At 52.4% G+C, this 17,095-nt stretch overlaps 1 protein-coding gene and 1 long non-coding RNA gene across 3 annotated transcripts in view; both read right to left on the bottom strand.

Moving 5' to 3' along the window:
* Positions 1-17,095, bottom strand: part of ARK2C (arkadia (RNF111) C-terminal like ring finger ubiquitin ligase 2C) — a 104,708-nt gene that overhangs the window by 54,769 nt on the left and 32,844 nt on the right. The gene's annotated exons all lie outside the window — the stretch shown is intronic.
* On the bottom strand, positions 11,914-16,707 carry LOC103560404 (uncharacterized). 2 transcript variants are annotated; one of them, XR_547183.2, is made up of 3 exons: positions 16,578-16,707; positions 12,743-13,014; positions 11,914-12,013 (listed from the first exon to the last, which is right to left on the bottom strand). It is a non-coding gene; the product is annotated as an uncharacterized lncRNA (long non-coding RNA). The 2 variants fall into 2 exon arrangements; XR_011542036.1 differs by having other exon boundaries at positions 12,743-13,011; positions 16,578-16,641.

The raw sequence follows: 17,095 nt of genomic DNA, 5'->3' as shown, positions 1-17,095 counted from the left end.
AGCCCTGTGAGGCAGGAAATCTCATCCTCAGCCACCCAGCTGGCAAAAGCAGAGCCCAATCCAAACTCAGTCTGTCACACTCTCAGACCATTATGAAATGCGAGGTATTTCAAGAATTTCAGCGACCACTTTCTTACCAATGGTGGAGGTGCAAGTCAATAAAAATCTCCTTTAATAGAATAATCACTCCTTTTCACTGAGTGCCTCCTAAATGATTTATATTCACCATCTCTTTTGATCATCATACCCTGTGAGGCATTCACATCCCTGTTTTACAGATGAGGGAAATTAACTACCAACACCAAGGGCACCCAGCTCAGAAGTGGCGCCACAGAAACCTGAGCGGAGCCCGTCTGGAACTCTGAGTCCCGGTTCTCCCACATTTCCTTCATCTCTCCTTAGTCTTATATTCCACATGTAAGTGCTTATGAATGGGGGCTGATCGACTCATTGTCCTATAGGAAAAAAAAACAGATGGAACTGGCCTATTTCCATCACTCAGAGAAGGGTTAGTGTTTCGTTTCACAGAAAGCCTAAAATCCACAAGCTTTAAATTCAAGTTCCACTGAAAATAGAACACATATGCCAGTGCTTCTATGAAACCAGCCACACCACCTGAGGACACAGAGGCAGGGTCCCATCTCTAACCACTGTCATTTGCTGTCAGACCAGCGATGGCTGATGGAGTCAGTTTCCTAAGACACTTATCTTGGCTTAATCTCCCACAATGCCCCATTCCCGTGGCAGCTCCACCCCCCCAGGGTGGGAGGCAGGAAGAGGAAAGAGTCAGAGGGTCTGGAAATATTAGGGAAGGCTGTGGGGGGCTTAATTGTGGCTAAGAAAGACAGGGGAGATTTAGACAGTGATGGGAAGGAGGAGCCAGACATTCTGGGTGAGGGTCGAAGCAGGAATCAACCCAGTGCCCACCCAGACTTGACCAGCCTGACCCACCCCAGCAAGAGGAGGCACAGAGAGTCGGGTAGAAGCAGGAGCAGAGAAAGGACAACACAAGAAGTTCAGCAGAGGGCAGGGAAGCCAGAGTGCTTTCTGAAGACCCCGGAGAGAAGAGGGGAACAGAGTGGTCACTGGTTAAAAGTGGTCATTTTGTTTTTCGGAGAGAGCTGCTCTGGTTTGAATAGAGTTTGAATCATAAAGAGGACCCAAGAAAGGCCCTGCATGGGGCCAAGTCCTTGCCATCTGGAAGTCTATGTCTGCAGGGGCTTCAGGGTGTGTAATAATCCAGCCCCCATGGTTGCCTTGATGAGAGCAAATGCTGGACCAGCACCGGGAAACTGTCCCTACCTCCACCAGCTGTGGGCCTCTAGCCGGGTGGCTCCCTCCACTCCACCTCCCTTTTGGTGCCTACAAAACGAAGCTCTTGAACCAGATGACTCCAACACACTTTGCTTCCTATAACATATTATGTGTGTGTCCCAGGGGAATTTATCTAGAGCATTTAGAACTTACTGTGAAGTTTCGTTTATCAGCACGGTTGGGAAAGATTCACTTGAGTGAATTTTCCGCAGAACAGAAACGTACCCACTTGGCCTCCATAGTTTAACAAGGAAACCTTCCCCAAGTGCTCACACACTTACTTTCCTGGCTCCTTAAACAGTGACTAAATACGATGTACCCTTCCCTGTTTCCCTGTGGTCAGAATGACCTAATGGTGAGTCGTGATATAGGACGATTATGGACCCATTCCTCTCAGTTACCATTTCTGTTGTCCCCGAGCCTGTCCTCTTGCTTCCAACTGGGTATTTCCAATCTGTTGTGGACTGAGCGTCACCATCGGTAGAACTCTTTGTAAACTAAGAGTGGATAAACTATGAAAGAAATCCAAGAAACTGCCCCAGAGTTAAGCACGCGAGCGCCATGATAGCTATTTTAGTGTTTCATGTCTTTTTTTTTTAAGCCTCTGTGTTCTTAGATCTGTTTTTGACTGCCCCTAAGTGGGGTGTTAAATTTTCACTCACACCCACCTCTCCACACAAACACGTCTCTTGGAGTTCTCCAGGTTTACTTCTCACTCTGGAAAATGGAACTTTCTTTAGTTTATCCTAAAACCACCTTCCAAAAGAGCCACTTTTCCTTGTTGACCAGGCTTGGTGAGCAGGCCCGTAACCACGCCGCATGCACACAGCCCACGCCCTGACCTGCGAAGCCTAAACCACCAGGGCAAAAAGAAGCCACAAATCAACCAGGCCGCAGACCCAGACTGAGGACAGCTTTATTTAGCGCCGACCTCATGCGCCTCCCGTGCCCTTGATCATGGCCGGGAAAGACCTGAAAACAGTGCACCGGTGTCTTGCTGCCTAATCTGTTTCTGCTCAACCTGCAGGCCCCAGCGTGTGTTTCAGGAACAAATCGTCTTGCAGGATTGAACAGCTTCTACAGCAAGAAAGGGTCCCAGGACCAAATGCATTTACGAAGCTGCGGGTTAAAAAAGTTCCAAGCCTGTAAAATACTCTGTGAGTGGTGAATTTTCCAGAGAGAGGGGATATTACATACAGGATTTCTCAAACGTACCTGGCCAGCATCCCTTGACAACACCAACTTACTACGCAGCTACCTTCTTTCACTTCCCAGCCATGATTCTAAATAACCATTGAGTGAGCTGCTCTCCCTCTCTCGGCCTCATATTCTTCATGTGTCAGATGGGGAAGTTCATCTAGGTCGGGATTGGCAAAGAGACTTGTGTGGAACTCATGTGCCAGCTTGAATCTTGGAACATCCTGGCCTGCGGTACTGTGTTGAGAACTCTAGGCTTGGGGGAGAAGCTGCCAAGGTCGATTAAGTATGTCTGCCCCCATCCCAGGAGCCAGGCGGGCAGCCTGCATGCCCCACATTGGTGGTCCCTGTCACTAGGTTACCCCTAAGGTCACCTTCTGCTTCAAGAGTCTGCTTTTGGGTGACAGAACCCTGAGATTTCAGAAGTCCTCAATGGCAGATACTGGAATCCTCCCCCGTCTTGGCCTTTGCTTCCACAACGGAAGCCACCTGGGGTTTCTGTCTGTTCCCACTCAGTGGGCCCTCACACCCCTCAGTTGACCTCCTGGCTCAGCTCCAGACCTCCTCCGGTCTAGTGAGGCTTCCTCACCTTCCACCTCCCAGACCTGCATTCAGATGGAGTTGGAAGCACAGGAGTGCCCATGTTTTGCACAGCCTTGAGGGGACTCGGGCACCAAAGTTTGGACAAGTTTCTCCAGTACAAATCCTGGAATACTGCAAGTTCTGTACAAATGCCCTGTCCCCACAGCTAAGTGTTGTTGTGATACTAGACTTGCTCCCAAAGGCCTCCACTGTCCCGAGGAAAAGCTGCTTTCCTGACTTCAGGGTGGCCCCTGGAGCACTGCATGGGAACTACAGGGTGGGGGACTTAATGTAAGACCCCACCCTGCATGCCCACTCAGCTGGACGCTGAAATTGAGGACCACAGGTCATCAAGAAACTTGTCTACTGAGCCGGCCAGACCAGGGCCCTGGACTAACAAGGCACATTAGGATATCACTGCCATGAGATCGCCAGAAATCACTGCTTCCCTGACCTGGCCCACTGTCCCGGATCCCCTCACTACGCATCCCCTTGGGGAGGTCGTGAGGGATGGATCAGATGAGACGTGTTTGCAAAGTTCCCGGTCAGCACCGGCGCCCAGCAGTGCCTCCCTGCCTTCAGCTGGTGCTTAGCTGCTCTTCTACCACCCAAGTCCTCTCGCCATAACAAAGTTCTAGAAATCCGAAGGTGGAGGGCTCCCAAAATGACCTAAATCCATTCTGCTGTGGGCAGAAGGAAAGAGGAAATGGTGGGAAGAGAAAACAAAATGTTCCTCCGAGAACCTCATGTCCAGGCTCCCTCTCCACATTTTGCCTCTTTCATTCTACAGAGAAGAGAATCCCCACTTGACTGACAGCTCCTGGGGTCAGAGAACAGGTTGTTTTTGCTCATACTCTACCCCTCCTACATGCTTGGCATGAGATAGGCTTTTAGTAATTATCTGTTGGATGGGGGATGAATGGATAGATGGTTGGTTGGAAGGATGAATGGATCGATGGGGGATGAAGGGATAGATGGTTGGTTGGAAAGATGAATGGATGGATAGTTGGATGGATGGATCTGGGGTCAAGACATAAGATACCTTAGAAAGAGACCTGGATTCTGGTTCTGGCCCCAGTACTTACTGGCCTTAGAAGAAAATTGATATTAACTCCTCTGAGCCACTGCTTCCTATCAAACAATGATGGTTATATCTGCCACAACTCCATCATAGCGAGAGTTTGTGCCTCAAATAGGATGACTACATATGTGGTGGTACTTGGTAAACCATCAGATTATACAAATGCCTGATGTGATGGTGATGATGATGACAATGCTGATGATTAAAGAGTAGCCAGAGTGTCAGAGCCTACGGATCCTTGTACAAGGATGGGGAAGAATTTCATTCAGCCTGTGTCACCAGCACTGAGACAGCCAGGAGAGGATAAACTCTGGTGCCATGGGTAGCCATTCCCTTCTCAAGCATGAGAACATTCCCCCTGAACCAATGGGCCAAGGCATTTGCTGCCAAGCCCCGATGAAGCTGTGGGGGGACACTAATATCTCCTTTTGGCAAAACGACTAAGAGCGAGGCCCAGATGGCCTGGAAGTTCCTCCCTGTGGACATGCGGTCAGAGTGTCAGGGCTGGCAGACACCACCAGGAGGTCAGGTAGCCCTGTCCCCTCACTTTATGGGGACAACATTACCATCTTCTTGGCATGTATTAACAAAAGCAGCTCCTCCGGCCCCAGACACCTCGCTGGGTTGAACTGAAACACATCACCTATAGAGGGAAGAAAATCACTTTTCCAAGAGGGAGGCAAAGACTGATTTATTAATTAATTACCACCAAAGGGTCCAGCCAAAACTGCAGGAGCGGAGCCCCAGGGGAGGGGGGAGTGGCGGAGAGCTCTGGGAGGAGGTGGTGAGCGCTCAGCTCACACTCCAGGGGGTGAGAGCTGACACTTCCAGATGAGGGGCTGTGGGGCTTGTATTTAGATTTTCTCTCTGTGCATTTTAAGACAGGACTAGTTCCTCCTTCAGCCCGTCAGCAGAATCTGGGGAACTTAGGGGCTCCAGAGGCTGTTGTCTGTACACCAGAGTCAGCAGAGCCAACATGGAAACTCCCAGTCTCAGCCTCAACACACTTGTGCATCGCCTTCCTCTTCAGAACCTCACCCTGAATGTGTACACACGCGTGCGCGTGCACACACACACACAGAGTCTTCCTAGTGCCCAGAACCCTCCAGACAGGACAATTTGTCATCAGTCACTTACACCTAATCTCCCAAGAGAATCTACAATGTAACTCTCATTTCTGTGCAGTTTGACTTAGGGCCCAGAAGGCAGCCCTGTAATTAGTAGGGTGGGTGGGTTTCTCCTGGCCCCTGACACCACATTGCCTGGAGAACAATATTCTCCAACCCAGGAGACAGGAGGCAGCACCAGCATGGTGAGCAGGATCTAAGAGAACACGTGACAGTACTGGTTGGGCTCTCTCCCATGGGGACTTCAAAAGTTTGCCAACCAAGAGGTTGAAGGGAGCCTTGGAGGTGACTCTGGAAATCTCTGATGGGGAGGGAATGGGGCCACTCTACATAAATGTGCTATCTGTGCCGGGCACAAAGATGTCCTGCAAGGGAGTGGTGGGGCTGAAGCAGGGCACTGGGATGCGTGAGCCCTGGCTCTGGTGGCATCCACAGGGGGGAAGGAAAACCACTAACTCATGCAAAGGTGCAGAATGGACTGGCCTTGGTCCAGGGGGGAAGAAGTGGAAGGTAGGGACGGCCCCCTTTCTACTGGGAAGAGGTGCTGCTTCACAGAGCATCTGAGGGAGTGGGTTTGCTTTTATGGGGGTGTTATGTGTGGGCCTGTGTCGCAGGGGTGGGGGGGTATATGTCCATGGAAAAAAATTCAATGAAAGAGTAATGGATTTGGGAGAGGATAGAAAACAGGGGCCAGAGGGGTCTCAGGAGGGAAGAGGCTCTCCAGCCCCAGCACTGGGCAGAGCCCTGAAGGAGAGAGTCCCTGTGATGAAAAGGAATGGAGTCCCATGTGCAAATACACACCCACCTGCAGGTCCTCAGGAAGATGGAGCGCCTGCAGGGAGCCCCAGATGAGGACTTAGCATGCCCAGCTCTCTGGGACTCACATCCATCATTAAGTGACCAGGTTGCTCTAACAACCTGAGTGGAGTTCTAGATGGAGGGAGGGATGACCAAGTAGGTGGGACAGGGCCAGAGGAGGGGGCAGTGGGCTTGGAGGGGAAACACCCTGCTGTGCCATCTCCCTCTTGGCTCTCTCCGGCTAGAATCCCTCAGTTTCACCTCCTGGCTGCTTCTGCCTGCTGTTAAGAAAAAAATCCCAAATTTTGAAACAAGGCAAAAAGAAGACTGTGCATCCTTTCAAAGTCACATTAGAACATTGTCCTGCCTAAGAGCCACAGGGCTTTCTAGGGCAATATAACTTTGTTTGACTTACTACTTCCGATTGGTAGAGCCCAGTCTCTGTAAAGTTAGACATTCTCGTTAGAAAACTGATAAAGTGCAAATGACTTTTGTCCACTGGAGAATATAACACCAAAGGTTACTGCTTTATTGCTCTGTTGAACGTGAATCAGCTTTGTATCTAACTTAGCAACCTTATTTCAGCATCCCTTTTTTTCCATTGATGTGTGTGTGTATGTATATTTTTTATTCCTCTTTTGAACTGGGTGTATCACTCTGCTGGTTCCCTCATTAATGGCTTAAATATCTTTGACTCTTGCTCACTAAATATTTGTAGGAGAATGTTTCCAACATTTTGAAAATTTGACTTTGACTCTGTCTTGGGCTGACCGCCTCCTGCAGCTGGACGGGGTCTAACCATGTCTCCCTCTTGGGCAGCCATCATCTGGCCTGCCCAGCTCGCCCAGCCAGCTCCTATCCCAGCTGCCTGTCCCTCCACCTGATCTTGGCCTAGCACGGTGAGAGGAAGGAGGGTACGAGGTGGATCTTTGACCTGGTCCTGCTGGCCCAGCAGGCTGGAGTGTGCCTGAGGTTCCAGACCCAGGGGCCAGGGAGAGTGAGCCATCTCAGGCTCTGTCCACTTCCACTGCCGCTTCCCCAGGAGGGAAACCAAAGCTCCATGATCCTCTCTTTCTTTCCCTGCACACAGAGGAAATCACACCCCGGCGGGGCATCAAAGGAGATGGACAATAGATGGAGGATGGTTAGGAAAGCTGGAAACTCAAAACATGAAAGTGTGGGTCGGCAGGATTTTATCTTCAGCAGTAGGCTAAATCAACAATGGGAAAATAAGAGACTGACACTAGATGAATGTATTAATTGATTTTAAAATATTAAATGACATATAAGGAGAAGAATTCCTCTTGGCAAAAAAATCTCATCTCTGGAAGCTACAGGTTTGCAGAAACCCAGGCCCGGCAGGGGCCCGGCCTGGGGCTCTGAGCTCTGCGGTAAATCTGAAGCTGCACACAGCCCTCAGGGTGAGGCCCTGACTGCACCAGCCCCGTGTGGGCTCCTGTCCTGCCCTGATCCTCCCCAGCTGCAGATCTGGGGGACCCCTTCCTCCCTGGGGCCTGCCCGTCTCAGGAGGAAGGGAAGACAGTGGAGGGATCTATGCTGCCAGGGATCCAGCTGCTCAGATGCCAAAATTTGCTGTGTTTGAAATCTTCACAGCCTCTTGTTGAAAAACCAAGCCTCCCAAAGCCACCCGGCCCTGCAGACGGAGATGGCACCGGGGAGAGCCTGCACCGTCCACACAGCTCTGTCTCCCAGGGTCTCTGGAAGGCGGGCCACAGGGCCCTTGAAGAGCATCTCATCTATGAGGCCTGAGGGGAGGGCAGGCACTGCTGGTGCCTGAGCTGAACCCTGGGGCAGAGAGCCAGGGAGAAGTGCCTCTCTCCAAAAACACCTTCCCAGTGGGGGTCCCGGAAATCCCACCGCTGGCATTTTGTTCCTGAGAATTTTACAGTATGTTTTTTTCCCCTCCAGGAGGCCTCTCTGGAAATAGGAAGACCCTGAGAGGGCCAAACATTGATGCAGCTATGAGCCTTGGGACACTGGGCAAGGGGCAGCCTGCGCCCGTGATGGCGGGGACGAAGGCCCAGGCAGGAGGGAGGAGGCGGAGGAGCACAGCACTGCCTGGGCACAGGTAACTGTCTCCTGGGGCTGCGCCTGCCCTCGTGTCCTGAGACAGGGGAGCCTGGCTCTTCAGAGACCAGAGCCAGAACAGCAAGTCAGGATGGAAACCTGGTGTCAGCTGCGGACGACAGAGGACGCACCTGGCCTTATCTCCAAGCCAGGCTGCAGTGACAGTAATCCCTCCTCAGTTCAGAACAACTTTGCTTCCCTTCTCCCCTTCCACGGGGAGGGCAGAGTGATGGTATTGTCCCCATTTTACAGATGGGGAGACTGAGACCCCGTAATGTGTCCACCCCAAGTCTTCACCACACTCCCACACACAGCCAGAGGAACCCAGGAGTCAAAGACGTTCTCTGTGGTGGATTTATTTCTGAGAGATAAAGAAAACCAAGCCAGTTGGGGCTTGCATTCTAAGACTCCCTCTGTCCTTTTCCTTCCTTTTCCACCATGGGGCTGGCTCTGGGGTTCCCCTGAGACTTGGAGAGGCGGGCAGGGGAGAGTGTGAGGGGGACCTGACCCAGGAGGGCAGCACTTGCCTTCCAGCCTCTCTTTTCCCTTAGCTGGGTGGGGGGGGGGGGGGGAGCTCCACACAAGCATCCAGCCCAGGGCGTGCGGGCTGGTTCAGAGCTGCAGGATCCCAGATAGTGGGAGCTGGGGGACCTCAGAGGTCACCGGCTCCCAGCTCCCCAAACCTGAGACTATCCGGTGCCCAGCAGTGAGCACGGTGTCGCCCTCAGGCAGCAGGTTCAGGACATGAGGAAAGACAGGCCCCTGGGCCAGAGTTCACTTAGGTAAAGCACTGGGGACAGTGTAGGGTCTCCCCCAAAAGCCACGCAAGCGCCGGTTATTACTGTTACTACTGTTATTGGTCTTGACGTCGAGGTTGTCATCGTCACTGTTACTTTCACTTGCCTCTCAGTGAACCTTAAGCAAGTTCTTTAGGGCTTCCTTCAGACCTGTGGATGTCCCTGCACACCCCCTTCCCAGGTCAACAGGGGAGAAAGGAAGGCAGCCCACTGCGCATGTTCCTCCAGGGCCCACCTCCAGGCCCAGCCCGGGCAGCGCCACACTGGCCATGGGAGAGAGGTGGAGGAGATGAGGGGAACCTTGAGACCGTAGCCCCTCCCAGAGGTACCCCCCCCCACCCCCGCAAAAGCACGCATGTGCAGGGACTGGGGATTTTCTTCGTGGTTCCCACACTTCCCGTCAGTGGCGTCTCCCTTCTCCCCTTCCTTGGGAACCCTCAAGTGAGAGAGCTGAAGGGTGGTGGAGAGACCCTCCTGCCCCACTCTCATATTTCATAGAGGAGGAAACTGAGCCTAGAGGCACAGGGCGGACAGGGAGGCAGAGGTTCGAGACTCTTCCACTCCACCCGCTGCCGGAAAGGGGGAAGTGAGCTGTTGTTTAAAAAGCTGCAGTGAGCCAACAGCACAGCTCATTGATGGAGAGAACTTGAGACCAAAGGATCAGGAGGAATTTCAGGGTAGGAGGCGGCCTTGGCCTTTGGACCCTCATTTCTTCTCTCACATTCCAGTTCCATTCGAGATGAGGTCCGCCAGCGGGGCTGGTGGCGGGAACTTCCCCGTGGGCCAAGGACCCCAGGGGCAGGACAGCCCCTTCAGCAGTTAGAATTCAGGAACAGGTACCCACAGGGCAGCATCTCTGGAAGGGACTGGAAACGGACCCTTTGCATCAAGTGCCTCTTCCGCTGTCTGTGGTCCTGAGTCACATCCTTTAGGTTCAGAAAGCTCACGAGCTCCCCGGGGTGGCTGGCTAGACTGTGGCCACCCCTGGAGATGCTATACCTTTGTAGTTAGCAGCGAGGGCCCTGGGCAGGAAGGGGAATTCAGAAGGCGGCCTAAGGGAGGAAATGTGCCATGAGGGGCCTGGTGGGAAGAGAAGCGGTCCAGTGCTGCTGCCCAGGCCCAGAGGCCAAATCACAGTGTGACCTCAGGCAGGCCACTCAACCTCTCTGGGCTTATTCCCTTATCTGTAAGATGGATGAGGGGATGGGTGGGAGTTGTGGGAAGTGAGTAGGAAGGGGTTTTTCAGAACCTACAGGGATGAGGTGTCAGCCTTGAAAAGAAACTGCCCTATGAGATGGATTTGTTCTCTTAAATTTCAAGGTAAGTTTCAAGGAGAGGGTTCTGTTTGCAAAGTGGGGACAAGTGGAGTCAATGAGCTTAAAACCCTCTGGACTGGATGCCCCCCAAAAGGGAGTAAGGAGTGTTTGCCTTGGTTGAGAGACTTGCCAGCACCACAGCGTTTCCAGCTCCTCCTGTTTATCATAGAGTAGAATCATGGGTGGGGTGGGAGGCCTGGGGGCTCCCAGAAGGGGCAATGAGGCCCCAAAGCCTTCCCTTCCCTTCGCTGCCTCCCCACACCTGCGAGTCTGGGGACCAGGCGTGGGCTGCTGCCTTGTGGAGCCCCGCTCCCCTCCTTGCTTCAGCCCTAATTAGGAGCAGGTGAGCCCCATAAGGGGCTGAGGATCCCTCCACTTGACATGTGGTTAGTTTCAGCTGCTTAGCCATCAGAGCTGCGCTAGGAGATGGGGCGGGGGGGGGGGGGGGGGCAGTTATACATTTGGCAGCGAAGACACTTCAGAGCTTCCCCCCAAGCTCCCTGAAGCCCATCCAATTTTGGTGTGATTTATAAAGAAAGAGGTGCAAAAGGCCACCACTTTTCACCCTGCCCCTTCCACAGAGTATATCCACAAGGATGAACGTTCTAGAAGATGTGCCCCAGGCACCTGGCTTCCAGCCCTGGCGCTGACCCTAACTGCCCTGTGGCCTTCAGCAGCCTCCCAGCCTCAGTTTTCTCATTTGTACTATGGGCGCAGGGAGAAACCACTGTGCATTACTGTGTACACTAGAGCTAGCCAGGCAGAGATCGGAATGTGGTGGTCCCTATCTCATTTTTGAACACACGCCCTCAAGCTTGCTCCCCGATACAAATTGATAAATGGCTGGGGCTCCCTTGGAGGGTTAATAAAGTCTGCATTAGGATGTGGCAGAGCAGGTCGCTAAAATGCAAACCCAGGGCCATCTTCCAATGGCTTCATCTCTCAACTACTCCCACTTGTCAGTTGCCAAGACCCACCGCCCTCTTCTCCAATGCCTCTTTAACCTTCCACACCTCTCCATTCCTGCACCACCTCCCTCATGCAACCCACCATCTCCTCCTAGCAATCCCGCTGCCCAGATCTTCCTCTCGGATGCCTGATCAAGCCAAGTCCCATTCTCTTGTACCTTCGTCTAGACATGGTGGCCTGAACATCACACCCTAAATATATCATGCATTTATTGGCTCATGCCACTCCTTCTGCTCAGAGCGCTCTCAACCTTTGCTTATCAAACTCCTACTCATCCCACAATGCCCCAAACACCAGCCCCTCCCTGAAGACTTTGTCTTCAACCTCTGCCCTCAAGCAAAATTAATTACACCCTCCCCTGACCTTCCATATGTTTGGTTTATAGAGTCTTCATACATCCTTTGCTGTCTACCTAGTACCCTCTCTCCAGCTCCCCCCTCAACCTCCACCCCTTCACCTAGGTACTGCCGTCCTTCTAGTCACCCCTCCCACATGGCTTCTTCCCAGAAAACTTCCTCCAGCTGCTCCCGGCCCCATATCTGAGTGAAGTCCCCTTCTGGGGGTTATTGTGACACCTCCATGCACAGCCATTTTGGAGTAATGTCGATATTGCCTTTTTTTAAAATAGACTTTTTTTGAAGCAGTTTTACGTCTGATATTGCCTTTTATTTGCCTGCCTCTCTCACTTCACTGAAAGCTCCTTATTCATTTTGTGTCTAGCACATAGCAGGTTCCAATAAATACCTGTGGAAGGGGAAGAGGGAGGGAAAGAGAGCAAAGGGGGGAGAAAAGGAGGGAAGGAGGGAGAAAGGGTTGATATTAACTGTAAGTGTCAAATATTCAGTCTCAGTTTCACGAATCATTATTCTTTTCATTAAAGGCTATTTACTAAAAACAGAATTAAATCTGATACACTTTACACCTTCTTGGGATCTTTCATAGAAATATATTCACAATTTAAAGTAATCCATTGACCAGAGAACCTCTCTTAGTGCCATCCAGTGTGAGGCCGCCTCCTCCCGCAGCCCGGACGCTCCCTAGGGGCAGGGCTGGGGTTTGCATCTTTGAGTCTCGCAATCCCTGCAGATAAAGCATTCCTAACCAGTGCTCACTGAACTAACTTCCAGTGAACTGAATTGAGGCCTCCGGCGTAATTCCTTCCCAAGTCACAGGGCCATAATTTTGCAACATTCCACAAATTCTGGTCTGATATTTCAGTGCACAGGCAGGGTCTGGGGTCCCATCCAGGAGGCTTCAAAAAACCCCTGATAAAAAAATCTCCCCAAGGGGCTGCATCTTCTGTTTCCTTCACGCCTATGCTCCTTTTTCCTCACTAGGAACAAAGCTTAACGCTGGGCAGGCCAGGACCAGGCAGTGGCCTCTACCATGTCCTGACCGTGTTGTCCTGGACACGCTCTTTGACCACCTGAACCTGTTTCCTTGTCTGTAAAGTGGGCACATACTTACACTTACCTCACAGAGACTTTTGGCACAGAGAAGCTAACCAACTGATGTCAGTTCCCTCCATGCTGCATGTTGATTTTAGAAAGGACTTCAGTGGACAGAAGGACGCGTGACAGTTCTGTTGTTTAAAAGCCAGGGTTCTAACAGTGGGTACAGAGAGGAGCCTGTTGGCCCCTCGGCTGTGGGAAACGGTGGTACTCAGAGTGGCCAGTGCTGACTGTGCTGGCCTGTTCTAAGCACTCCACACGCTGGATCTCCTTCAGTCCTCGTCCTAGGGGCTACTGTCATCCCGTTTCACAGAGAAGGAAAAGGAGGCAAAAGGAGATGAAATAACTTGCACAGAATCACACGGTCTCAACAAGGGCAAGATCTAAGCCTGTTTTGTTGTTTCCCTGGGCCTAAGCCCAGGGCCTGGCACTCACTGGGTGAGTCAGTGGCTGCCATCGTAGATTCACGGGACACCCAAAAGGCACTCTCCTCCATGTGCGGCTCCCATCCCGAAATATCAGCCCCACCTTGCCTGTGACGGGGTCTGAAATTCTGTGCGTGCTCTGGGTCTTCGCGTAAAACTGCCAGGACCCAAGTGTCGTCTGACAAATGTAGAATGCCCCAGCGTGCACAAACCTGTGCAGCCGCTCATTATGCACCAGGCGCTAAGAATGGAGACTCCTGGCAAGGAATTTTCCATGAAAGGGAAAGGAGCTGGTATATAGATGAGGCCGGTGAGAACAGAACAGAATGGGGCCAGCTTACCCGGAAGGAGCCCCAAGGCTCAGGGCAGGGAGAGCTGGGAGGATGATAGAGGTGAATGGGGGATGGAGGGAGGGGAGGCAGGGAGCTTCCACGAGGTCCAGGAAAAGATCAGACAGATGCAGATAAACCCAGCGTGGGGGAGGTTTGCAAGAAGAATCCCAAATCCCCCAGCAAAGGGCGTTTTTAACTTTCTCTGGACCTTCACCTGTGTTAGAAGGGTCTGGCCAGGCCCAGGGACACGAAGAGGACATTTAGGAGGAAAGCAGAGGAGGCAGGAAGGAAGCACAGCGATGGACGAGGCCAGGCCCCTCAGGGCAAGTGCAGGGCCCCACCATCAATCAAATCGCCCCGTCTCTGGGACATGAAAGTCCACTGGGGGGCAGATGGCCAGCTGTGTGCCCAGGAGCTCCTGGAAAGGGTTTCCAGGAAAATCAAAGTCAGGGTGTGGGGTCCCCAGTTCTCCCCCAACCGGCTAGAACCCCTCCACTTTTGAGTGCCTGTTTATGGGCCTCTGCGGGTGATTTTGTTGGGGGAGGGAAAAAAGCTGAGGGAGGATTCCATTGCTTTTTTTTTTTTTTAAGTTTAAAAACTAAAGAATTAGAGCAAAAGGGAAGGCTTAAAGCCACCTAGCTGGGAATGGAAGTTCTGACACATGGCACAACATGGAGGAACCTCGAAGACGGTATTCTAAGTGAGATAAGCCAGATTCAAAAGGACCAAGATTGCATAAATACACTTATAGGGCGTTCCTAGAGCCGTCAGACTTGTGGAGATAGAACGTAGACTAGGGGCTGCCAAGGGCTGAGGGGGAGGGGAACGGGGTGTTAGTGTTTATTGGGAACCGTTTCTGTTGGGGAAGATGAAAATGTCCTGCAGATGGATGGTGGGGATGGCTGCCCAACAATGTGAACGTACTTAATGCTGCTGAACTGTGCCCGAAAATGGTTAACATGGTAAATTTTATGTTATGTGTATTTTACCACCATAAAACATGATTAATTAATCAACTGAAAGAGAACAAATTTAAAAGATAGCAAAGGCCGCCTGGCTGGTGCGCAAACTGCCTGGGACCCCGTTTTCCTGTTTGTGAGAAGGGCTCCATACAGGGACACTTGATCGGGAGGGGAGGTGGGGGACCAGGATGACAAGAATGCCCCTGCCTGGCCGTGTTCACACCGGGGGAAGAAAAGAACACTGGGAGTAATTAGAAACACGAGGGGCTCGAGTTTGCCATGGGAACTGAGCACAGGCGCCACACATGCCCTTTGTGGGAGCCACTGCCCATCTGCTTCTGGGAAAGCAGGCAGCTGCCGGGAGCACTCAAGGGCACCGGGCTGAGGGCTGGGGCAGAGCGAGTGCCCAGGCACTGAGACACTCTGAGCCCAGCTCCCCGACCCATGATGCAGATAACAAGCCTCCCACTCCCCAGATCCTGGGGAGAATCTAGTCCTGGGAAGAACCATACGAGACTATTTACACACATGTCTGCTCTGCCGGTTACTGGCATGCTGTCCTAGAGCCTGGGGAGCCTCTGTTGGGGTGCTTAGCCCCATCTTCAGCATCAGCAAGTGTTTATCAAGCCTTCCATGTCCCTAGCTCTGTGCTCTCTTTTCCCCACATCACTTTCAACTGGGTCATCCATGGCCACAGACACCATGGCAGTGACCTGCTCTCTGGGATACATCCAACTAGGCCAGTCCTTCTAGCCAGGACATCACGGGCCACCTTGGAGTCAGGAGGCCTAGACAGAGCCCACCACTCGCTGGGCCACTCCAGGTAGTCCCTCGGCTCCCCTGGGCCTTCCTTTCCTCATCTGCCTGGCAGACCAGCACCTTCACAGGCGGTTGTCAGGATGAAGGAGTAAGGGAACCTCAGAGAGCCTGCAGGAAGCTCTGGGGAAATGCACGGAGTGATTACCCTGAGCCTTTGGTGGGCATGACCATTCCCCAAAGGCCAAGCATCAGCCATGCTAGACCAAGAGCTGTGGTACCAAGTTCACGGCACTGGAGGCCCCTGGAGGAGACCATGCCCTTGCAGGAGCCGAGTGAGTGGGCAGGAGCTCTTCTGCTGAGCTTGGCATGTGTAATGAGAAGGATGAAGGAGCCCTCTGTCCGCTCATTACCTTGGAGTTTTAAGCCCACGTCCTCCTACACACAGACACGCATACATGCACACACGCCTTCGATTTCAGAGCAGGAGGCTCCCCTCCCTCACTGGGGCTCGCAGTGCCATTGAGAGGCCATGGGAAAAGAAAGCAGAGAGAAGGGGCTCAGAGGTGAGCAACTTCATTTTCCCTGTGCCCCAGGAGGCTTCCTGGACACCACACAGCCCTTACATAACAGTACTGCAGTGTGGTTAGAATAAAGGAAACATATGGATTTTGTCCCTGTCAAATGTAGGGGGTTTAACAAGTATGGGTGAAACGGCCTGACCAGAGGCAACAAAACCTTTAGATTCTGGAACCAGAGCAGAAGCCTCAGCTCTCTATTCCTGCCTCCCGTCCACCTTGTCCTGACAGAGGATCCCTAACCCCTCAGGCCAGCCCCTCCAAAGACCAGCCTGTCTGTTGCCAGGGTAACATGAATTAGTTCTACAGATGGTGGTCCTCTCTTCCAGGACCGAAACAAGCCAGAATGTAGGGTGACCATAAGATAGCCCACATAGGGGATGGTGGAGAGGACAACGATGCCCTGACATCACAGAACACTGTTCTCATTGTGTCCTGTGCACCCTTTTATTGGGTCCTCACAGGGCCTCCCTCGGGGAGAGGCCGTGGCAGGTTATGGCTCCCAGCACTGAGGCAGGAAGAAACGAAGCAGCTTGCCTAAGGATGCACAGCAAGTGAGTGGTGAGGTCAGCACCAGAACTTAGCTCCGCCGTTCTCCAACCAGGCTCCCTCCAGAGAGAGCTCTTGATCAGTATCCTCCGAAGGACCCTATGTGGGAGCTGGTGGGTTCTAGGGTGCCCTTGAACTTGGCATTGCTGAAGTGTGGCAGACAGTCTAGCCTTTGGGGGCCTGCCAGCCAACCCACAGCCCACCAGCACTGCCCTCACATGCACCCCTGTGTAGACACCAGTCCCTTTGTCCTACCCTAAAGGAACTCTGCCTCATCCTCAGGTCCTCCTGACATGGTCCATCCTGGACTCTGTACTCAGCTCTCAGAAATGACGTGCGGTCAAGTCCAGCCCATTGTGAGTCAGTACTGAGCAAACAGTTGTTGGTTGAATAGATGTGAGTAAACAAACATGAGGACATGGAGGTTCAAAGAGGTTAAGTGACTTGCCCTACATCACACAGCTAGTGAACGACAGAGTGAGGCCTGAACCCAAGCATTCTCGCTCCAGGTTGTAATCCCACCCATCAGGATAGACTCTCCGTACAGGTCGACCCACTTCTGTATTCACAGCCAGGCCTGGGTACACAGTAAGCACTTCATGACCCACCGTGTAATTGAAAAGACTCAAGTCCGTGGGGTTGTCCTGAAGGGAACAGAGATACGGAAGTGAATCACCTCAGGAGAAGGTCCAGCTGGCTTCTCTTAGATCGCTGACGAGGCTGGGGACAAAGCCCAGGACAAACTTTGACCAAGGTGACCTGTGTCCCCCTGG

This window comes from Equus przewalskii, chromosome 7 (assembly GCF_037783145.1).
Source record: "Equus przewalskii isolate Varuska chromosome 7, EquPr2, whole genome shotgun sequence".
Lineage (NCBI taxonomy): Eukaryota > Metazoa > Chordata > Mammalia > Perissodactyla > Equidae > Equus > Equus przewalskii.
Note: the sequence above shows the minus strand (reverse complement) of the source record. Positions and strands in the feature narration are given on the sequence as shown.